A 24,266-nucleotide genomic window follows, 5' to 3' on the forward strand; every position below is an offset into this window, starting at 1 on the left:
GTTGTTAAAAACTGGACTGGATGAAGCACTGGGGAGAGACATTTCTAGCAGAGAGCCATCCTGCACTGTTCGGAGGAAGATTGAGATATGGATTAAGTGAGTGGATCTCGTCCATCTCTCGTTTCAATGGTCCAACGACCTCTTTTCAGTCACATTTCATCTTGCCCCACTATTAGAAAGTGGCTCATTTTGAAGGAGGTCTAATTCAGAACCACTGAAAAATCTGCCTGCTGCTGCCTCGTTTGCTAGTGATGTTGCAAGTGATGATGACTGACGTTGTTTTTCTTTGCTTGGAATATACTCTCTCTGCCCCACCCGTTGTATGTTACTTCTCTTAGTGAATTGTTAGCTTTTTGGGGCAGAGACCATGCGTTTGTACAGCTCCTAGGTCGGTGGGGCCCCGATACTGTCTTGCGGTGCTACTGTAACGTATTAAATAGCAGCCGAATACTAAACAATACAGCCCAACATGAGCGCCATTGGTGCTGGGAATAAGCCCAGCTTGAGGCAAAGGGATCTCAGACGTGTTTGATGGCTGCTGCATAGCAGCAAGCGAGGGCCAAGGGGGGCTTATGCGAAGATAATGGCCAGCTTTTTGTGTTGGTGACAGTGGTGAGATTTAGCACATGCACGCAGTGCCCTCCTTCGGCTGAATTTGCAGCTTGTTTGTCGAGTGGCTAAGCAGCAGTGATTTATTAGCCTTTTAGATTTACCTTTTGATATGGTACTGAGAACTGCATTTTTTTTAATGTCCGCTTGGCACTGAGCCACAGTGCTGTAAAGTGTAGTCCTAAAGGTGGCACTGGGTGTACGTGGCCGCTGCACTTGCAGCACGTAGGGAAGGGGAAGTTTCAGCTATCAAAATCCAGATCGTTCAGGGCCTGCATGGGATGGGCATAGGCCCTTCAGTGCTGCCGTAATCCTTTTGATTTATACGGCACTTTTAATGGACTCCCACCGAACACTCTGTAAAGCTTGACTCTGCAAAGAGTATTGCCATGCTGCTTCAGGGGAAACCACCCTGCAGTTTGCAGCACGGGGTGGGGTCTCTGGCATTCGCTCCATTGCAGGCAAATCCCATGAAGCAGTTGGCCAGAGACAGAAGACTAATGTGTGTCTCAGGATTGTGAGTGGGGACTGGGGTGTGCTGTTGCTCGGCCACAGGCACCCAGTGCTAATTCCTCAGTGATTGGTTGCTTTCTTCCCTCATTGCTAGATTGCATTAAACTTCGCCCTGCCGCTGACTCTTCTGCAGGCGATAGATGGGAGTGTATTTTAAATTAATTTTACTGCACTTTTTGTAATATTTTTGTTTTAAATAGATTTATAAGCAACTTGGGGGCTATTTCTACAAATTTATGAAGATAATTTTCATGCTCTTGATAAGGTTAAATTTACACCTGCTATTTCCATATTAATTCACATTGCTAAGTGGATCTAATTTTCTTCCGTTCTTCTATCTAGTGAGCATGGCCTTTCCTAATGCAATTTCCCCCTCACTAAATCACTGTGATCAGGAGTCATGATCGAGTTAAATTAACTTAAATTAATTTACTTAATAAGAGCTCCAGATCATTGTGAATGAGATTAAGATTTATTGATTCTCCTTTCACTCCTCCCCCTAATCTCTTCCTGCTTTGCAGGGGCGAGTTTTGGAAAGGCTGTGGTTTCTCTCTTAAATTTCATTTTTCCTGTCACATTTGGTTGTTGTGTGAATCATGCAGGGGCATCTTAACTCTGTCCAGGTCCTCCTCTGGCCATAGATGAGCTTGAAGAACTGGTGGTGATGTCAGGGACACTCTACACTCATAAGCCCTAATTAACAGATACTTGAGGTAACTAGTTCTTTGGGAAAAAGAAAAGGAGGACTTGTGGCACCTTAGAGACTAACCAATTTATTTGAGCATGAGCTTTCGTGCATCCGATGAAGTGAGTTGTAGCCCACGAAAGCTTATGCTCAAATAAATTGGTTAGTCTCTAAGGTGCCACAAGTCCTCCTTTTCTTTTTGCGGACACAGACTAACACGGCTGCTACTCTGAAACCTGTCATTATGCTAGTTCTTTGGGGTAATTTGTTTGCTAGCTGCTCTGCTGCAGCTGCTTTCAGGGAGGTCCTGCTTTCACCCTGGTTCATAGCCTGATTGATACTCGGTGACTTGCCTGCGGTGTGTCTGATTCTCCCCTGAGAATAACAGAAGACCGTTCAGCTTTTCCGTACTTGTTCGGAGAAGCAGGGAGCCTTTCTCCTCATTTGAGGATGCAGCAGTATTGTAGAACCTACCAGAGAGGACACAGATTCCCTTGCTGGAGAGTGGGCCAGTGGAGTGTCAGGCAAGAGTGCACCTTGCTTGAGGCTGGTGGGTAGAGATAACAATGCGGAAATGCTGCCTGTCATTAAAGACAGGACCTCTTTCCCTTGTCTACCCACCTTCTTCCCTAAAATAAGAAAAGGAGTACTTGTGGCACCTTAGAGACTAACCAATTTATTTGAGCATAAGCTTTCGTGAGCTACAGCTCAGTTCATCAGATGCATTCAGTGGAAAATACAGTGAGGAGATTTATATACACACAGAACATGAAAAAATGGGTGTTTATCATGCACACTGTAAGGAGAGTGATCATTTAAGATGAGCTATTACCAGCAGGAGAGTAGGCCGGGGGGGGGAAGGGGAGGGGGGGGGAATAAACCTTTTGTAGTGATAATCAAGGTGGGCCATTTCCAGCAGTTAACAAGAACATCTGAGGAACAGTGCGGGGAGGGGGGGGGGGGGGAATAAACAAGGGGAAATAGTTTTACTTTGTGTAATGACTCAACCACTCCCAGTCTCTATTGAAGCCTAAGTTAATGGTATCCAATTTGCAAATTAATTCCAATTCAGCAGTCTTTCGTTGGAGTCTGTTTTTGAAGTTTTTTTGTTGAAGAATAGCCACTTTTAGGTCAGAAATCGAGTGACCAGAGACATTGAAGTGTTCTCCGACTGGTTTATGAATGTTAAAATTCTTGACATCTGATTTGTGTCCATTTATTCTTTTACGTAGAGACTGTCCAGTTTGACCAATGTACATGGTAGAGGGGTATTGCTGGCACATGATGGCATATATCACATTGGTAGATGTGCAGGTGAACGAGCCTCTGATAATGTGGCTGATGTGATTAGGCCCTATGATGGTGTTCCCGAATAAATATGTGTACAGAGTTGGCAACGGGCTTTGTTGCAAGGATAAGTTCCTGGGTTAGTGGTTCTGTTGTGTGGTGTGTGGTTGCTGGTGAGTATTTGCTTCAGGTTGGGGGGCTGTCTGTAGGCAAGGACTGGCCTGTCTCCCAAGATTTGTGAGAGCGATGGGTCGTCCTTCAGGATAGATTGTAGATCCTTGATGATGCGTTGGAGATGTTTTAGTTGGTGACATTTAGTTGCTGAAGGTGACGGCTAGTGGTGGTCTGTTATTTTCTTTGTTGGGCCTGTCCTGTAATAGGTGACTTCTGGGTACTCTTCTGGCTCTATTAATCTGTTTCTTCACTTCAGCAGGTGGGTATTGTAGTTGTAAGAATGCTTGATAGAGATTTTGTAGGCGTTTGTCTCTGTCTGAGGGGTTGGAGCAAATGCGGTTGTATCATAGAGCTTGGCTGTAGACAATGGATCGTGTGGTGTGGTCTGGGTGAAAGCTGGAGGCATGTAGGTAGAAATAGCGGTCAGTAGGTTTCTCGTATAGCGTGGTGTTTATGTGACCATTGCTTATTAGCACCGTAGTGTCCAGGAAGTGGATCTCTTGTGTGGACTGGTCCAGGCTGAGGTTGATGGTGGGATGGAAATTGTTGAAATCATGGTGGAATTCCTCAAAGGCTTCTTTTCCATGGGTCCAGATGATAAAGATGTCATCAGTATAGCGCAAGTAGAGTAGGGGCGTTAGGGGACGAGAGCTGAGGAAGCGTTGTTCTAAGTCAGCCATAAAAATGTTGGCATACTGTGGGGCCATGCGGGTACCCATAGCAGTGCCGCTGATCTGAAGGTATACATTGTTCCCAAATGTAAAATAGTTATGGGTAAGGACAAAGTCACAAAGTTCAGCCACCAGGTTAGCCGTGACATTATTGGGGATATTGTTCTTGACGGCTTGTAGTCCATCTTTGTGTGGAATGTTGGTGTAGAGGGCTTCTACATCCACAGTGGCCAGGGTGGTGTTTTCAGGAAGATCACCGATGGATTGTAGTTTCCTCAGGAAGTCAGTGGTGTCTCAAAGATAGCGGGGAGTGCTGATAGCGTAGGGCCTGAGGAGGGAGTCTACATAGCCAGACAATCCTGCTGTCAGGGTGCCAATGCCTGAGATGATGGGGCGCCCAGGATTTCCAGGTTTATGGATCTTGGGTAGCAGATAGAATACCCCAGGTTTATTTCTGAAACCTGAAATAAGGATCTTCTGTGCCTGTCTGGAGAAGGGACAACTGAGAGGAATCCAATAAGTCTTCAAATATGTTAAGGATTGTTAATCTGCAGCCAGGAGGATTTAGGTTAGATATTAGGAAAAACCTTTCTAACTACACCTTTACACCGATATAATGTGACTCGATATAACATGAATTCAGATATAACACGGTAAAACAGTGTTCTGGGGGGGTGCTGCATGCTCCGGTGGATCAAAGCAAGTTCGATATAATACGGTTTCACCTATAACGTGGTAAGATTTTTTGGCTCCCGAGGACAGCGTTATATCGGGGTAGAGGTGTATTTTATAATAGGCTCTTCAGTCTAGCAGAGGAAGGTCTAACATACTCCAATGGCTGGAAGTTGAAGCTAGACAAATTGAGTGTGGAAATAAGGTGTCAATTTTGAACAGTGAGGGCAACTAACCACTGGAACAATTTACTAAGGGCTGTGCTGGGTTCTCCATCATTGGTGGTTTTTCAATCAAGATTGGATTTTTAAAAAAAGATATGCTCTATTTCAAACAGGAATTGTTTTGGAGATGTTCTAAGGCCAGTTTTATATGGGAGGTCAGACTTGCTGATCACAGTGGTCCCTTCTGGCCTTGGAAGCTATGAATCTATAACCTTAATCCTAACCCACATGCAAAACATTTTTCTGCATACCTGAGCCTTAGTGGCTGCTTGTGCTAGGCACAGCAACTGATGTAGTGTGGAGCCATAATTATAATTATTATTGGAGTGCTCCATTATGCTGCTGACATTAATTTGTATTGCAGGAGTGCCCCGGAGCCTGTTAAGGAGCAGGGCTCCCATGCCCTGTACAGACACTGAACAAAAAGACAACTCCTGCCCCAAAGAACTTACATTGTAACTTATAAGACGAGACAACGCGTGGATACAGATGGGAGTACAAGAAAACAGACACATGCTATTGGTCAGCCTGACAGGCGGTGGTCGCAGCGCACCAGTTGCCCAACTCTTTTTTTGTAAGCATCGTATCAAAGAAGGTTTTTAGGAGTCCTTAAACTTGTGTTATAATAGAATACAGTTGTGGTTCTATATAGCTATGTACAATTCTGGTCATCGGAGGATTTTAAGAACAGGTTAGACAAACACCTGTCAGGGATGGTCTAGGTTTACATGGTCCTGCCTCAGCGCCGGAGGATGGACTTGGTGACCTCTCGAGGTCCCTTCCAGCCTTATGTTTCTATGATTCTATAACTGTTTTTGCTATGTGCTGTCCACACACTTAAGGAAAAGTAGACCTTGTTCCAAAGAGCTTTCAGACTAGGGTACAACAGAACACAACAAATGGGTGAAACAAGCAAATGGGAATTGGGGAGGGAGGTGAAGAAATGAGGTAGCTGTAAAACAAGCTTATCTTAGCACAGTGAGCGTTAGTCATGGCTTGCCTCCTGACTAGCGTTTGTCAGCTAGTACTACCTTGTAGGTGTCAGACAGGGTTTAGAACTCAGGACTTGGCAGGTAATGGAAGGGGCACCTGCTTTGCAATTCTGTTCTTTACACACGTGTGTAATTTGTCTGCATATATGCCTGGTCACTGATTAGGGCGCTCGAGCAGTTTACTTTGGAAAGCTTTGACGTTCACCTTGGAGAACAGTGTTAAAGAACCAGTGTTGCATGCAAGCTCGGGAGAGAGAATATTTGCCAGCATAAGATTAAATGGTATTTCTTCCCCCCCCCGTAATTCCATTCTCTGAAGAAGAGCAGTATGGTCCAGTGGTCTGAGCACTGCTCTGGGCAACAGGAGCTTCAGACTTCTAGTCATGCCTTCTCACAGGCATTCCCTTTAGCCTACGACAAGCCTTCACCTCAATGCTTCAGTTTACCTATCTATGAAATGGGGTTGATGATTGATACTGGGCTACCTTCCGGAGTCTTGAGGATTGATTAGTTGTTCTTTTGCCACAGTGGTTCATGAGTGTAAAGTGCTCTTAATATCCTAGGTGTCATTACCATTTCATTTCTGTTTGTCAGTATATTTGTTGGTAGATTTCTCTTAGTACCCAGCTGCCTTCTCCTGCGTGATTTATCCAGGGTTTGTGACATCATAATTCATTGTGACTGTGACTAATGAAGTCAGAGTCGTGCTTGAGAGATAAAACACTCCTTCTCTAGGCACTCCTTCTCTCCGGTATCCCTTGCAATCCCAGGGGGCTGGTGCTCTAAGCTTTAGATCTGCCAATGATACCATCCTCCCTATCTTGTTTGGCTGTTTCTCTCAAGTGTCACTGTGCTTTCTTTATTCCACCCTGCCTGGGTGCTTGGGGTGCCCTTCTGAGATCTAGTCAGCCAGCTGCCTCCCTCTCTCTGTTCAGATCCCACATGTGCAGCTTTGCCTACAAAAAATGCATGTTTCCACCTAGTCCTATCCTGTCTTAAACTGAGTTACCGTGTCATCTTTACGATGTATATCCTCCCCTTCTGGTGCATGTTGTGTCCTCTGGTGTCTGTAGGGTGACCAGTGACGCCACTGCTGTGCTCTGCTAGAAAAAGGTGGTGATCTTACTCCAGCTAATTTCTTGCAATCCCACCAAGTAGCAGCCTTAAAGGCTCACCTATTTCCAGCATCACTCCTGTGCTCATTTGGATCTTGGCAGAGTGGGGTTTGTCCTTTGAGATTTTCCTCACCACTTGATCTACTTTTTGCTGACATTTCTCCAGTCCTGTTACGAGCTTCTTCAGAGGAGTGAGATAGTTGCCTTCTTGAAATTGTTGTTACCGCCCTATTTAAAAGGTCAGTTTATCCTTTGCTGTAATGAAAGTAAATGGCCATTCACGCTGCCATAGAGTGGTCAGCAGAACTGCAAGACACTGGAGATTAAATAGGTACAAAATCGTTGTTTTGTTGGGCGAGTTGTGTTTCCCCGCCTCTGTCACTGGGACATGCATGTTAACTCTTGGAATATTAGTTGCTAGCTCAACCCTCAAGCAACTGAGACTCAGGTGAGTTGAATTCTTGTGTTTCAAGACACTGGGACTCCTGCATTCTGTTGTGGTGTGTCTACGCTGCTTTCCCATGTTGATAGCTCTTCCTAATTTTTGCAGAATGGAGAACCACTAGGGCTCAGTGTTGCCTACTGGGTAGAGCACTGGACTGTCTCTGAGGAGACCTGGGTTCTATTCTTGGCTCTGCCACTGGCCTGCCGGGTGACCTTGGGCAAGTCACTTCCCCTCTCTGCCTCAGTTTTTTCAGCTGTAGAATGGGGATGACACCGACCTCCTTTTAAAGTGCTTTGAGATCTGATGATGAAAGGCGCTAGATCAGAGCATGAGTGGTGGTGTTGTCTTGCCTTGAACACAAAGGCCACGCCTCAATTGCATGCTAATTTATGAACATTTTAGAACCTAAAACTCAATTCTCACATCCCTGTTCTGTGCTTTTACTTGCCTTCCTTGATAGGTAATATGCAGTGTCTTCTATAGTGCCATCTATCTGAGGATCTTGCTTTGCATTGCAAACATTAGTGAATTTGTCCTTCCAAACCTTTCTTCAAGAAAGCTCAGGATTAGCACAATTTTATTGATGAGGAAACTGAGGCAGAGAGGAGTTAAGTGAGTTGCCTAAGATCATTCAGTGCGTCTGTGACAGAGTTTAGGAGAAGAGCTCAACTTTCCCAGCTACCAATCCCGTGATTTAGCTGCAAGAGGTAAAATTTTCAAAAGCAAGTGACTTAGGAGCCTAAATATCATTAAAAGTCAGTGGAACTTAAGCACCTGAGTCACTTGGGTAAAAGTCTCAAAAGCACGTAGGCCCATTCTAGATTTCTGACTGCTTGTTGGCTGAGTGAATTTGCCACAAAAACCTGCAGTTGCTTAGTTTTGTGTAAAGTTACAGAGAGAGGGCAGCTCCAGCGGCACCTCGTTGGACATGCTTTAGGCCCTATCTTACTCTTTGTCGTTGAAGGTAAGATTTTCCTGATGTTCACTGCCAGCACTGGGTTCCACTCTTATCCCCAAGCTAGCATGGAATTACTGGTGAATTAGTCCCGGCACTCTTAGGAGATCACTGGTATATGGGATGCAGTATAATGAACTATTTATCGAGACAAATGACTGAGACAATGTACTTTTAAAAATGTGTCTTCTGAAAGAAAAATTAAAAAAAAAAATAGTTGGGGTGTTTGGAAGTGGGGAGAATCTTATAAAACATGTTGGGGGCGGGGCATGCAGTGGGTCCCAGGCCAGCTCTCACAGGGGGTGGGAAGGGAGCTTCCAGCTCTGTTCCTGCTCCACTCTGCCCTCATTCTCTCTCTGCCCCCATCCCTGGTTCCAGTCCCAACTCCACTTTCAGCCCAAACTCTGCTGCTGTGCAGTAATGGAGGTGGGGCGCGGACGGATTCCGTTAATGGTAGCGGGGGCGTGACTGGAAAAGTTTCCACACCACTGTGTTAAAGGAATACAAATTTTAAACACAAGTCAATGCATCTGTTAAGGATTCTACAGTATTGTGGGAATTAACGTATGAATTTACCACATATTGACAATTATTTTTGAGAACTCAGGCAAAACTGCAGAGGTAGCAAAAGAAAAGCAAATTTGGTCCTGAAAACGGAAAAGAAAAGTAATCTTGTCAGCTCATGTCCCATAAATCTAACTTCCCTATGTAATAAAATTGGGACATCCAGTAAAATGAAGGGCTGTATGTTTAAAACTATAAAAGGTAATGCTTTTTAGCACAATACATACTTAACCTGTGGAACTCATTGACACAATATATTGAGTTTAAGATCTTACAGGATTTGAAAGAGGATTAAATGTTTGGATTTGAGAACATCCACACTAATATTAAATGTATGTTTATGAGAAATACACATCCTCCTGCTTCAGAGCCTAAGTAACCACTAAGGTGATGGGGGTTAAGAAGAAACCTCTCCCATCAGCAGCTTATTCTGGAATTGTCCATTATAGGGATTCTTAACCCCTTCGTCAGAAGCATCGGGTATTAGCTGTTGTCATAAACAATAATAATCTATGCAACATTGGTTTGATCCAGTCTGGAAATTCCTATGTTCCTAAAATAATTGTATGGATGTCGAGTGTGAGACCCATTACGTGTCTAGAAGATAATGGAATTGGGACAAATAAGCAGCATTAGTTTATAAAGAATAGATCTTTAGAGGTAAACTTTGTTGCTCTTTTGGGTAGAATTACAAAACTTAATAAAGGCAGGGAAAGCAGTGAGTGGTAATGTATTTGGATTTTAGTAAAGCCTTTGTTATTGAGACTGAGCAAATAATAATCTCAGTATTAACTAAAATTGGCTTAGCTACCAGTGTTATCATTTGACTTGAAAACTGGCAGAAGGACCATAAACAAAGGGGGATAAACTACAATGTACTCGTTGGAATGGGTGTCAGGTGGGTGGGGTACCATAGGTTTCACCGGAACAGTGAGATGAAATTTAAACATATGCTGAGTATCAGCCTACATTTCTGAAAATGAGATCTGTGAGGCCGGGGAATAATCTGCCTCAGGGATGTGGTGGAAGCCTCATCACGTGGGACTTAATAGAACAGCAACAGATACGCTCTCTGGCCGAGCGTGCTGCGTTGGCTGCGAGGCAAGGGCATCCTGCACCGCAGGGGACGTCTCCATGTGTAACCTCTCTGTGGTGAACTGGCTGGCTCCACAGGAAAAAAACCACATATTTCCAAAGGAATGCCTTAGGGGATATTACTACATAAGAACATAAACACGGCCACACTGGGTCAGACCAAAGGTCCATCTAGCCCAGTATCCTCTCTTCTGACAGTGGCCAATGCCAGGTGCCCTAGAGGGAATGAACAGAACAGGGAATCATCAAGTGATCCATCCCCTGTCGCCCATTCCTAGCTTCTGGCAAACAGAGGCTAGGGACACCGTCCCTACCCATCCTGGCTAATAGCCATTGATAGACTTATCCTCCATGAACTTATTGAGTTCTTTTTTGAGCCCTGTTATAGTGCATTGTGTGAAGAAATACTTCCTTTTGTTTGTTTTAAACCTGCTGCCTATTAATTTAATTGGGTGACCCCTAGTTCTTGTGTTATGAGGAGGAGTAAATAACACTTCCTTATTTACTTTCTCTATACGAATTGTGATTTTACGGACTTCTGTCATGTCTCCCCGCAGTCGTTAATCAGGCATGTAGATGGAAGGAGAATGGATGGACCCTTTGCTTTGCCCCTTCTTCCCAAGTGTCAACAAGTGTGGTTGTGATGGTGCAGAAGCGGAAATAATATGCTATGAAAGTAGTAACGTAGCAGATTACTTGTGTCCTGAAGCAGCGGGAGAAACAGAGAGGGAATTGTGAATGTAAGAGTCACAATCCCTTCCCTTTTAATGCCCACTACTCAGGGCAGATTGTGGCATAACAGTTGGCTTTGTCTTATGGTGCTCTTTCATACCAAGGTGAGAGATTTCATACATAAGATGTTTGGGGCCCTGAATGCTGCACTCGTTGAAATGGTCTAAGAGCAGAGTACCCTTTGTTTATTTGTTTTATTAGTTCTAAGATTCTTTTTTTGTCTTGAGGGACCAATATATCCCTTTCTCTCTTTGCTTTTCCAACACCATTTTCTCAGATTCTGATTGCTTACATTCAGGGTCTTGGATACTGCAGGGAAAATGCTTATTTCATCGTCGTCTCTTGTCCAAGCTGAAAGGCCAAGTCTTATTAATCACTCCTCATATGGAAACTGTTCCATAGCCCTAGCTTACTGAGAACATAGTTTAATCCTGTTCTTCTTTGCCATGGCTGAATCCCCATCCTTCATATGCATTGTTGCTCTGGTATGTATATCACGTGGTTGGCTTGTAAACTGACTCGGTATCACAGGCTGAGAATTCCAATTTGTGATAAGCTTCGCGAATGGAATTAGGTGGAAGCATGTTCCTAAGTTCATTTTCTGTGCAAAATGTACCTTTTTGTGTAATGCGCTGGAAACGGTGGGATGGGGAGTTTCAGCTCATGTGTATGACGTTCTGATTTGGATCAATGTGGGTGATAAGGGCTCTGAGCTGCCATTACTGACAATTATGCGTACAGCGTGCTCCAGCTGCAGTATCATTTTCTCTCCATTCACAACCAGAATGGCTCAAGAAATATCAAGAAGAAGAATCAGCTAGCAGATAAATTACAAGTAATTATTTCTTTCTGTTGCTAGCTAGTTTCTGCTCTTGTGTATTTTCTCAAATCCACCTTCTGGAGAAGCTAGTTGAAGTGGCCCCTTGTCAGCAAACGTTTCTGTGAGCTATGCAGAGCACAGCATGGAAAAGAGATCCTCCTCAGTTTTTAAAACTTGCTGTTTGTTTAAACTGATGCTCTCTGCTACGTAAATACATCTGGCATCTCTTGTCCACACCGTCTCAGCTGCACAAAGATGCATGTTTGGCCACTGCACGGCAGGAAAGGAGAAGGGAAAGCTGAGAACATGTTTCCTCCTGGATTCTTGGGGGGAAATTTCAAGCACTGCTCTATATTACTACCACTTTGTTACTTTAGAGAGGAACTTTAATCCTGATGCAATGAAACACTTCGATAAGGGGCGGACGCATTAAATCAAGCTGAATTTACAAGTCCTGGGGTCAATTCTCAGGGTCCTGGATTGCAATCGCTGAGTGTGTGATTCTGGATCATAATGCACCATGGATAGATGGGATCGGTATTGCTCTGGTGTAGTAGAGTCAAATGTGCCATTTCCACAGTGGCAGAGAAAAGGTAGCGAAGTGTTAACATTGGCTGCTTCCATTGATAATCACTGAGCGTGCTGGTGGGGAGGAAGCTTCGAATGAAGTTACATATATTGTGAGGTGACTTCTTCGTGTTTGTCCTCAATAGAGGTCTGTCTCTTCCCCTTGGTCCTTGACAGCTCTCTGCCGTGTGCAAGCCTTTGTTTGAGCGGGAAGTGAAAGCCCAGACCAGCAAATCTGCCCCTGGACTCCCCTGTGCCAGTCCCCAGTGCTAACCAGCCCAGCACTGTGGCTAACAAGCTGGTTTTTTAAAGTGTGCGTGTGTCGTGTTTACTCGGCGACAGTGAAATGAGCAAGTTGAAGCTTCTCTTCTCTGAATTCTCCTGGGCTTTGTCAGTTTTAAACAAGATTATAATGTCTTTCATGTAGGTTTGTATTGCCTGTCTGAATGTTCAGAAGCTACTTCCAGGGAAGTTATCGAGAAGCTGAGCAGTGGATCACTTGGAATATTATTTTTATTGTACTTTGTTAAATCCTTCCCAGCCATGAAACACCCCCTAGCCTTCGGTAATCTGAGATCCCCATATAATTTCAGTGGGACAGAGCCAATCGCATCCCTGAATTCCTGGTGTCCACCAAGAAAAGCAGCAGCAGTGCTTGCATTTTATGATGATGAGTCGTCTACTAAGCATTTGACTTGGAAGAATTAGAGTAAATTGGGTTACTTTTAAAAAAAAGAACAGGAGGACTTGTGGCACCTTAGAGACTAACCAATTTATTTGAGCATAAGCTTTCGTGAACTACAGCTCACTTCATCGGATGCATAAAGTCGAAAATACTTTTGTGTGCTTATCAATTGAGAGAGATGCGTATGGTTCTCTCCTTTCAGATACTTGTGCTGGCCTTTACCTTCCTTCTTGTGACTCCCCTCCTGACTTTGGTCTGTATTTGGACTGCAGAACCGTGTGATCAAAAGTTGGGGGACTAGGAGTTAATTTTATTTCATCAAGATATGCAGTTATTACCCCAGTTCTTATCCCCTCCTCTCTTTCTCCACCATCCCCCCACCCCAAAAGCTTTCAGTACATTAATCTGAAAGGGAGTTGAAATGTGACTAATGTCCTTAAAGTTCCTGTCAATTTTTTCTTCCTAAATTCATTTGACATGAAAGTGAGAAGTAAACAGAAACCCTGTGTTTAAGCAGATAACTTGGAAAGCCTTTTCCATCACATTTAAAAATGGCCGTGTCATGGATTCTGTGAATTGGCGGGTTCTATTTTGTTTTATTTTTTTTTGTCTGGGTGGTAAATTTTCTTTTAATAATCTCTATGTGGTTTTATGAGGTTTAGGGATAAGATTTTTTTGAAGGGATGTTAAACCATTCTCAAAAATGACATCTCATTACAGTGAAATTCGTCTGCTGAGATTGGAGACATTATAGGCTGGGGAAAACTATGGCTCCAGTTTAAAAATATGATTTTTTTTTCTATAGGAAGTACTTTTTAATCTTTTTAAGGAGGATGGTATGAGAGACACAACCCCTTATTGTTTCTGAGAAGTTCTGACATCCGGCCTAACATAATCCATTTTCTGTTTGCTACTAGTTAGAGGCTTTAAAAAACAATGTAGACTCTTTTTGGCAAAGCTGTGCATTAATCTTTCATATGCACAGTGCTTCCCCTCCCCTAGAATGAGAGGCACTTGATAATGCTTCATCTCTTTTTTCCAAATGGAGCGGATATCTGGGTGCTGGGCTTGACTTTCCCTAGCATACTGCCAAGTGTTGGACTCCTGCACATTTACTGTGCAATGTGGGATGTTGAAATGGCAGCATGGGATCTTTCAGGCCACAAATATCCAATCTCAGGTGAAGTTGCCCTTGACCCACTCCCACCCCAGTTCTTGAAACAATCAGCTGTGAGCATTACCCACCACTGCACAGAGCAAATAGGGGGGACTGAGAGAAGAAAGGAATGTGCATCTTTTCCCCTGCGTTTACAGATTTTGGATTGTTCCTATCTAAGAAAGAAGTGAGGGGCAACATGATTATCAGCGCTGGTTGAAATCCTAATTTCACAAATGTACCCCCAGGCCTTGCATAAAACGCCTTCTTGCTCTCTCCTTAACATTGGTTTGTGATGATGCTTTGCCCTTGGGCTCCAGGCTGCTGGGATGCATGAATTCTGGTCTGTCTGGGGAGAGAAGAACCCACCTCCTGGTTTCCTCCTCCTCTAAGAGGCAGCCACACTAATTGAGCCCTACTTTGGAGGAACTAATGAAAACAAAATAAAAATGGGAGCCACAGGTTAACGGCCAGCTTTAAATGCATATGCTAATACTTCAGAATAATGGGATTTTCTTTTTTTTAATTTTCGTTAATGGAGTGGTAGGTTTTTGAATTGATTCTATTAAAAACAAAACTGTCAGTTTCAAACCTGGGGAGGCAATTATGCGTTATTTAGTTGACCGGGTATTGTGTTAATCTTGGCTCATTCCTTCCATGTTCATCCTTCTCTAGAGCGTTATATGCAGGGGAGAGGGGTTGGTGGAGGTGCTAAAGGACCAGGTTCTGGTTTGTAAAGCTTCCAAGAGAGAATTCGCTCCAGGTTTAAGAAAATGGAGATCTTGTGTGTGTGTGCATCGCTTAATGTGTCATATCTATATGTTTCGGTTAGTGAGGAAGAAGATGGACGACTTCAACTGCCTCAGCACGGGGAGGATTCACAGTTTTCTCTTAATTTAATGAGGCTAAAACTAATAGCCCAAGGCCTCCCATTCTGTAATGTATTTGTATGGGCCTGATGTTCAAATGTGAGTGCTTAAAAGTATGCGCCTAAATAAGTTGCCTGACTGTTTTCATGCTAGCCAATAGGACCTGCAGGTTTGCAGCTCCTCTGAAAATGAGGCATATTGTGCTGCTTAAATATGCATTCAGATCCCTAACATGGGGCACCCAGATCTGAAAATGTTCTGGCCTGTTTGTAGAGAGCTAGACAAAACTTAATACCCAGCTGCAGCCTGGCAGCCTGTCTTTTGGCTGAGTTGCATGATTATAAAGATGGAGAGCATAGCTCCTCACACCTTTGAAACCAAAGTAGTGCCTTTTTGTTTGGTACTGGTTGGGCATAGCTTTAAACAGAGGCACTTAAAACCCAGCAAAACACAGTTGTCTCATCAATGAAAGATACACAAGAGGCAGTTTCCTCCACTAGGCTCTTTTCCAACTGGCTGAGCTTCCATTGAGACCATCTCTCCATGCAAAATCCCAGTCTAGCTCTGGCTTTCTTCTGCCGCAACACCCTGACCTTTCACTCTCTGGGTAGCAGGGAAGATGGAAATGAATGGAGAGACCCAACCAGTCTGTAATTTGGTTAATGCAGAACCCTCTGCTCTGTTGGCTCTTTCAGTTTCTTGTGTGAATGTTTGTTACTGTAAAAATCCACTACACACGTGTGTGTTTGTGGGATGGAGTGTTCTGAAGGTACAAGGGTGGCAGAGGAAGCAGCCCTTGGTGGGCAGAATGACTAGGGTTGCCAACCCTCCAGGATTGGCCTGCAGTCTCCCAGAATCGGCATCCATTTCCTGGTGACTACTGAAAGCAATTCAGGAGATTTTAATAGGATATTTTAAGAAAATGACATTACGTCATGTTGGGAAAAATAATCTCCCGGAATAGCTTCAGTAAGAGTTGGCAACCCTAGGAGTGACCTAGAAGACAGGCACTGGATTTGGAGATGGGAGATCTGGATTCTAGCTCTGCCACTGATCTGCTGGGTGACCTCTGGCAACTCAATTCCCTGCTCTCTGCCTCAGTTTCCCCTCCCTCCCTCTCTCTCTGTATCTGCATTGTCTGTTCAGAGTGTAGGCATGGACTGTCTCTTACTATGTGTATCTACAGCATCTAGTACATTGGCTCCAGGTTGCAGGTGAGGCCTCGAGGTGCGATTGTAGCCCTTGCTCTCTCATCTGTTGATCTGGAGTTTTGTACCGTACTCACCAGCATGGCCAGCATCTCAGCTGCTGACGGCAGAAGCTGAAGCAAGGCTTTGGTCTAACAATAAGGGATATACATTACTCGGTAAAACCTTTTCTTCTTTACTTTTTTCAGACAAAGGTTTATTGCTTGCCTAGAATAGACATTTCTGTTTCAGTATTTGTATTAGATGTTTATAGGACACATGTAATGAGGTGAACTCATTACGTAAAGTGTATTAAGTACCCAATAATCACATGGTACATAGAGCCAAAGAATTATGCAAACCTTTCAAATTGGACAGAATAAATCAGTACTACTGAAAGATCAGAGGCATGCGAATTAGGCTTTCTGATTGACCATCTTCTGTGGTGGGCAAGAAAAGCAGTCTCATGTCTAATGCAGCCCCATTGCTGATTGATTGCATGTGAGAGGAAATTGGAGTATACAGCAGTGTATGGTAAAGTGGAGAAGAGAAGGTAACTAATGGCCTGTTGGACTGATTCATCTATCAAACAACTTCAGGTGAAAACCTTTCACCAGACTGTTAATGATTATGTAGTCGAGCAGGCTTGTCAATGGAGTGTTATGGAGTTCTGCACATATAGATGATCCTTGTGAGTTTAATTCTTGGTGACACTGGATCTTACATGTTAGCATATGGGCCACTTGACCAACCAGACAGACAGAGAAAAGGAACAAAGAAAAACAATAGCCTGAAAGTTTAAAAAAAGAGGTAGGAAAATCTCTCTCAGTGCAATGCAGTTCAGTCCGGTGAAACTTTATTGGCGTGGCAAGCTATACGAGTGTTACTGAAGAGTAAGGAAAAGCCAGACTGGGCAGGTGTCTGTGGGGGTGGAGTTTTATCATCTCTTCATTATTGTCCGTTCCTGATCCAGTTGTTACGAGGCAGTGTCCTCTCTGCTGTGTCTCCTTTTTCTCCCAGGGTCAGGGTATGGCAGCTGTATCTTTATTGCGGTAGGTCTTTGTGAAAATACCCCCTCAAATAAGCATTCTAGTTTTGTAGGCTGAATGTGATTCTGTGCCAAAGATACTACACTGAGGCATTGGAAATACCTACATAGAATATGTTTAACAAGACATCCAGCAGGCAGATTCCGGGGAAATAACCATCAAACACAAAAGACAATCTATAGAATCTTCTTAAACAAGGAGATTTCCATAGGATATTAAAAATTGCTTTTGCTGAGGTGTAAACCTGCCTCTCCAAATTCCTGCCTATGCAGCCTGCCTGCATGAGCTCAGCTAGGAGAGTGTACTAGTCATCCTGGTCTGAACTTCTGAAATTGGCCTCTGTTTTTGGGCAGCCAACGTCAAATTCCAAGGGCTCTGTTTTCAGAGGTGCTGAGCTTCTGCAGCTCCCATTGGCTTCAGAACATAAGAACGGCCAGACTGGGCCAGACCAAAGGTCCATCCAGCCCCGTATCCTGTCTTCTGACAGCAGCCAATGCCAGGTGCCCCAGAGGGAATGAACAGAACAGGTCATCATCAAGTGACCCATCCCCTGTTGCTCATTCCCAGCTTCTGGCAACTGGAGTAAAGGGAGACTCTGCACCTCTGAAAATCAAGCTCATTGGGCACCCCAAAAGGGAAGCACCCATATTAGTGAGGAAGTTTTAAAAAGTTGGGGCTCATGCCCTTTGGAATAGGTCTGAAGCCAGGTCTACCCTACAAAATTAAGGTTGGTATGAGTATGTCACTCAGGGATGTGAAAAATTAGTTCTCCTGACCCATACCGCGGTGCACCCAGCACTGATGCGGCAGGAGAATTCTCCCGTCGGTGTAGCTTCTCGGGGAGGTAGATTAACTATGCTGGTGGGAGAGGCCCTCCCGTTGGTGTAGGTTGGGTCTTCACTGAAGCGCTACGCGGCTGCAGGTGCGCTGTTTCAGCGTTTGAAGTGAAGACTTGCCCTGAAGAATCCTTGCTGACTCTCTGTGTGTGCAGTGTATGGATGACTTGGAGCTGGCCCTTCCTTATTCATTAGAGAGTCTCGTGGTAATACTGAGCCAAGGCTAGCGCACAAGTAAAACTGGTTAATTTAAATAATTAAAATCCCTATCTCCAGTACTAGGAAGGTGAGATTTGTAGATTTCCAGAGGAGCCTCTGTGAGAGATGATGGAAGCTCCAACCCTCTCCCCCAAACCAGGGTGTTTTCTAAGAGGCGATCTGCCATACAGATGACCTTTTGCATACACACTTAATTTCATGGAGGGATGTTATATGCCTGTAACCATCTGTACTTTTGTACCTTCTCATTAGTTTGTGATGCCACTGTTGCCATCCAAGGGTAGGAAAATAAGGCTGTTGAAAACACTGTTGTTTCTTTCTTTTATGCTCCCTTGTCACTTACAATAGCTGCAGCCTGTCAATCATATGGTGATAGCTCATTTTTACCAAGGATGTTGGTAAAACTGCCAGGATATTGCCTCACGTTCCATCTCTGTTCTCCCCTTGTAGATTTTCTTTTTTAAATTTGAATAAATGTTCCTCCCTCTCTCCCTGATAATGGCAAATACCTGTAGACGTAGGCTAGAATTCTTTTCCCTTCTATAAAATAGATTTTCCACCTCCGCTTCCCAGGTCACTAGGCTACTCTCTGTCCTTGTTCTGAGTTCTCCATCACACATGTGGTTTTCTGTAGCCACCTGTATCTGGGACAGGTGGGAATTTGTGTTGCAGTATTGCCTAGAGACCTCACCTGAGAAAGGGGCCCCATTGTACTGGATGCCGTACAGACACACACAAAGCAATGGGCTATATCCTGGAGAGTTCACACTCAAAGTAGACAAGGCCAACGAAGTGCAGGAGAAAGGCAATATCATTATTCCAATTTTTCAGATGGGAAACTGAGGCACAAAGGGGCTTGCCCGGGGTCACACAGGATCTGTGGCTGAGCCAGGAATTGCACCCAGAGTTCCTGAATCCTAATCCAGTGCCTTAATGACAAGACCATCCTCCCTCTTTTTGGTCCGCATCCAATCCCGGGGTGTTTTATTTTTAACACTGCAAGTTTAACACGGAGATCACGGAACTCACCAGCAGCAGGAGTTTGGGCTGTGGTGCGGGCTTTGGGCAGCGCTTGCCTCGGGGGCTCCCTGGAAGCGGGGACATGTCCCTCCCTCCCTCAGCTCCTGGCTCTGTGTGCTGCTTCTGCTAGCAGGCGCCGCCCCCACAGCTCCCACTGGCCACGGTTTGGGACAATTTAGTTGGGGTTGGTCCTGCTTTGAGCAGGGGGTTGGACTAGATGACCTCCTGAGGTCCCTTCCAACCCTGATAGTCTATGATCCTATGATTGCAAAATTGCACATGTACTTTGTGTGTATTAAACACTTTTTTGAAAAGGAGTTTTTAACGTCTGGAAGCAGTTATATAAATATAACAATCCTACCTAACTGTATAAGAAGTTTGAGAATATTTTGTTTCAACCCTGGATATTTACAAAGTTAAGGGACATTTTATTTTAAATCTGATTTTTAACCTGACAATGACAGATGAATGAGTGATGTATTTAAGTTCTACTCCAGACTGGGAAATTAACAATGGCAAGCTTTTTTCGAGTGGTTTTTGCTACAATGCAGTAACTTCTCTGGCTTTCAGTTGATCAGTTCCAGAAGTTTGGCACTAGTTGCTGGCATTTAAGTTGGTAAAAAGTCCTAGCATACTGCAGTAAAACTAACACAGCTGAATGGCAGATCAGTGCCCTCCAACAATGACCCTAATCAATTTGTGTTAGCTACCAAATGCAGCTAAATAGTGGTACCTTCCTCTAAGCCCCACCATGGTCTGTTGCACTGAGCCACATCCAACTGTTGCTAGCATCTGGGCTGTACCTCACTGCGTTGCCAACATGTTACAGATGAGTGACGGGGGAAGTCTCAGGCCTCGAAAAAGAGCTAACCAGTTTCTGGGGGCAGTAAGGTCGGACCAGTTGGCAAGTACTTGGGCTTAATTTTCAACTGATTAATTCTTTCCAAGCTAGACAAACATTTAGTCCTCTTTCAGGCTCAAAGATGGATCCATCTGTTTCTTCCTGGCATGAGAAGAATGCAGGGGTTATAAAACCCCTGCAAATACTCCTGGATTTGTGGATGTAAAAGAGCGATTCTGAAATGGCCTAGGCCAGGAAACAAAATGAATGTCTCTCATCATAGGGGTACTGTGCTGCTTCTGACTGGTAGATTGGGTCGGTGCAAACCAAAAGCTTCTAAATTACATTGAAAACAAATTGAATGTAGAAGATGAAGGCTGATGGAGCATTTCTTCACAGTTTGATTAATCAGGAGTCAAATGAAAGCAGAGTTATTTCAGAGGCTATTAAGGAAGAGAAGAATCTGGATTAAAAACCTTTTAGTGGGAAAAACCGTGTGACGGATGCTTTGAGGGATGGCGAGGTAGTTCTGGGAAGAATGGCAGATGATCAGTCCCTTTCTTGAGCAAACTCACTGGAACTATGGCAATGGTTATACACCAATAGCTCCTGCTCCCCACCAATATTCCAGATGCTTTACAGTCAGGGTTCAGACTGAGCCACAGGATGTGGACAGCTCTAGTAGTACTAACTTGCTCGTGGAGGAGCTTGTGCCTTTTAATCTGGGTTCTCATCCATGATGGTGTTTCCCACGCACCCATTGGACCTGATACCAACACACCTTATGAGTGAAGTCTCTAGTTCATGCCCTTTTGACTGAGAATCCGAGTGGGTGTGAAATTCTCAAACTAGCTAAGACCCAAGTGGCCTAATTAATACTGAAATGAATTAAGACTAGAGAGAAAAGATCCAGTTAAAACAGAAATGGTTTGTCTGACTGGACACTCTGCAAAAGCCCATCTTGTTAGGCCTAGTATAGGGTTAGCTCCAGTGAACAAAGAATACCTTGCATAATGACAGGTTTCAGAGTAGCAGCCGTGTTAGTCTGTATCCGCAAAAAGAAAAGGAGGACTTGTGGCACCTTAGAGACTAACCAGTTTATTTGAGCATAAGCTTCGTGCATCCGATGAAGTGAGCTGTAGCTCATAAAAGCTTATGCTCAAATAAATTGGTTAGTCTCTAAGGTGCCACAAGTCCTCCTTTTCTTTTTAAAGAATACCCTGTGTTTGTGGAGAATGCCTTTTCTCCTCTGACCCTTCCTGCCGAGCAGTTTGTCAGAGACCCATCCTTTGTGGCATCTGTTGTCCCCTGGCTTTACTGACCTCTCTCAGCCCTTGTACACATTTCAGATTTCATTCAATGTGTCTGGCTTATTCTGATAGAACGCATTCTGCCAGAAAGAAGTGGTGTTTCCTGGGATAGTCTGTCGGCAGATTAGCTCATGATTGTGCTAGTGCTCCGGATGTCAGCATGATATTCGTCACTGCTGTCCCATTCTGATTTCCCTCTGACATCCCCAAATAAGCATCCCCTCTTCTCCAAGGCTGTCTAGCTGTGGTGCTGGCCTTACTGACCGTGTTTTGGCATGTTCATTATTTTGCCTGCGGAGGTGTCACCCTGTAAAGAGCTCAGTTTTCTTTTAAAGACACAAGGCATATAACATTCTGTAACTGATAGTTAACATTAATTCTAGCATTTCAGCATGAATGAATCACAGACAGCTTAACTGATCTGTAACAATGAGTGGTGAGGGAGTAGCTTTCTTTAGGGTAGAAGTCTAGTCATAGTCATTGGCTGTCCCTCGATTTGAGGCTGATGTCTGCCGGGGGAAAAGTCATTGATGAGACTTAAGATTGCTGAGGACTCCGATCGGTGCTCTACAGGTTTTTCCGCATATATGACAGGTGGTTGCTTGGAGAGAGCACAACTTCTGGCTGGGACGCTGTATATGTTCCTTCCTCTGCTGTTTCTTAGCCTCTTGAGCAAGCTGATTCCCTTCAAAATGGGCTGAGGCTGGGTGTATGATGCATGGTGTGATGCCATTGCAGTCTGTTGCCAGCCAGCTCTTTCTAATTCGTGGGGTCAATGCCTTCCTTCTTAAGATGTACTTTCAAGGCGTCCTCGTACATTTCCTCGGTCTTCCGCATGGATAAATGGGCCGTTGTTCCCATTTCGTTTTCTTTCACCTGTCTCCTCCTCTGTTCTTAGATTGTGAGCACCTCCGTGCAGAGCATGCTTGCTTCAGTGTTTGGAAAGTATCTAACATAGTGAATGCTACTGTAAATGAATAATAGTAGGTTCTTTACACCAGGCACTGTGGCCTCAGGGCAGAAGATCAGGATTTACAGTTTGATCCTATGTTTTAGGGCAAACAGTGTATGGCCTTTGGACCAGGAACACACACTTCAAGCTGGATTTTGATTTTAACAAGTGTTGGGCTTTTCAATGTGGAATATTTTTTCCAAGTAATTACTCGTACATGTCTGTATTATGAAAAAGAGAGGGATTGGCAGTAAGGTGAGTCAGCTGTGAAACACAATAGACCTTTTGGATTTGTGGGGGGATATATTTGCCTCTTAATATCTGCTTAATACCAGAGTCCCAGTAATCAAGAGGGAGCTCGTATTGCTCAATACACTGTGTCTCCATAGCCTAGCTGGAGTCTTGTGTGTGCTAATGAGCCTCTGGCTTGCCTTTTCCCCCCTCCTTGGGTTTTTTTGGAACAATGTAATCGGCTTTCTCAGTCACTGTGAATTTATTTACTTCAGCTGCTTCCGAGATGATCAGAATTAACTTGTTTAGTATTGAATAAGTACCACCTTGAGGTATCATAAAGATGTCTGGCTCAGTCATTTCAGGAGGTGTCTGTATCCGCTCCTTATGGCTGCACTCATCTGTGGTTTTTAATTCTTGCCTTGGCAAAGTATTTCATTTTTTTTAGATGCAAATTCTCTGTCTGACACACTAGAAGTTCTTGCCCTCTAGAGCAGTGTGGTGAAGCTTTGCAATTTGTGGTATGACTTAGAGGCCTTCTTTCCTACTAGAGGAAATCTCTCTGGCTTTTATGTTTGATTGTGTTACATCAAAGAAAGCCAATAAAGAAACTTGTACAACATATTGTATATGTCACTAACCTCAGATACCACAAACCTCTAAACTGATAACAATCCTCTTGCATAAGGAGTAGTCCTTTTCTTAGTCACTTATCAAACGAACTTTGTGGGTGGGGGGTGGGGGCGGGCATGGAGAGCAGCAACTGATTTACCTCTAAATAGCTATAGTCTTCTGTTTCCACCCTGACTATCCATGTTAACAATGGGACTTGTCCTAGGATTAACAGCCAAAACTCTTAACCAGCCAGTATGTGGTGCTCATAGAGGGAAGGAGGCTGGAACTGATGCCACCCACACAGATTCCACGATGCTATGGTCTCCACTGGCTCGGTAAATGGCATTTCCTTGAGGCAGGATCCCCAGCATGGCTGTGAAATGTGCTGAGTGGGATGTCACAGATGGGGTAGTGGTCTGTCGTTAATCAGTGATTCCTGAGTACTGGTATGTTGATTTGCATGAGATTTACAGAATCCAGGCTAAACTTGGCATGCTGTTTCATTTCCATTTGGCTAATAGCCGAACTTCAATGAGCTGGTCAGAGTCCTCTGTGAAGTAAGTTACTGTGGGACTGCCATGTATTGGAAGAACATCTGTGGTCAGCATCTTCTCTGCTCCCTTTGTTCTCCTGATATCTGACTGGGGCCTCCGGAGTGCTAGCTGACCACTGCAGCATCTGTGTCTTGCACTGTCCACCAGGCTTGTCTGAAGAAGGGATTTACAGATGGACATAGGAAGGTCTTAAAGGTCACAGCTGTTAAATATGGGAACGTGAAAAAAGGGCACAAGGGTTGAACTTGGCACAAGTGTAGGAGCTGCTTGTCCAAAAGCGTTGACAGTTTCCAGGCTCCAGACCATTTTGAGAAGAAATAATTTCACTTGCTGTGGAACAATGCCTGAATTTCATAGTCATTTATCAAATTAAAAACTAGTGAATTAAAATATTAGTAACTGAAAGAAGCTCTCGTCCTCTAGACCGGAAACAGAGAGGGGAGGGAGTCTTCAAGGGAGGGCCCTAAAGGAAACTCCAATATTTTTTTCATCAAAATTTATATGGATAAATATTTTATTATCTGTTAAGCATGAACAGGGCGCTCAGGGCTGTACAGGACATAAAAGAAGATAGTCCCTGCTTGAAATTTTAAATCATCTTATAATCTAAAGAGATCTTAAA

General features: G+C 44.0%; 1 protein-coding gene across 3 annotated transcripts in view; it reads left to right on the plus strand.

Annotated features, from left to right (window-relative positions):
- The window catches only part of ZC3H3 (zinc finger CCCH-type containing 3), a 356,038-nt gene that overhangs the window by 138,913 nt on the left and 192,859 nt on the right, over nucleotides 1-24,266 (plus strand). The gene's annotated exons all lie outside the window — the stretch shown is intronic.

Source organism: Eretmochelys imbricata, chromosome 2, assembly GCF_965152235.1.
Source record: "Eretmochelys imbricata isolate rEreImb1 chromosome 2, rEreImb1.hap1, whole genome shotgun sequence".
NCBI classification, from domain to species: domain Eukaryota; kingdom Metazoa; phylum Chordata; order Testudines; family Cheloniidae; genus Eretmochelys; species Eretmochelys imbricata.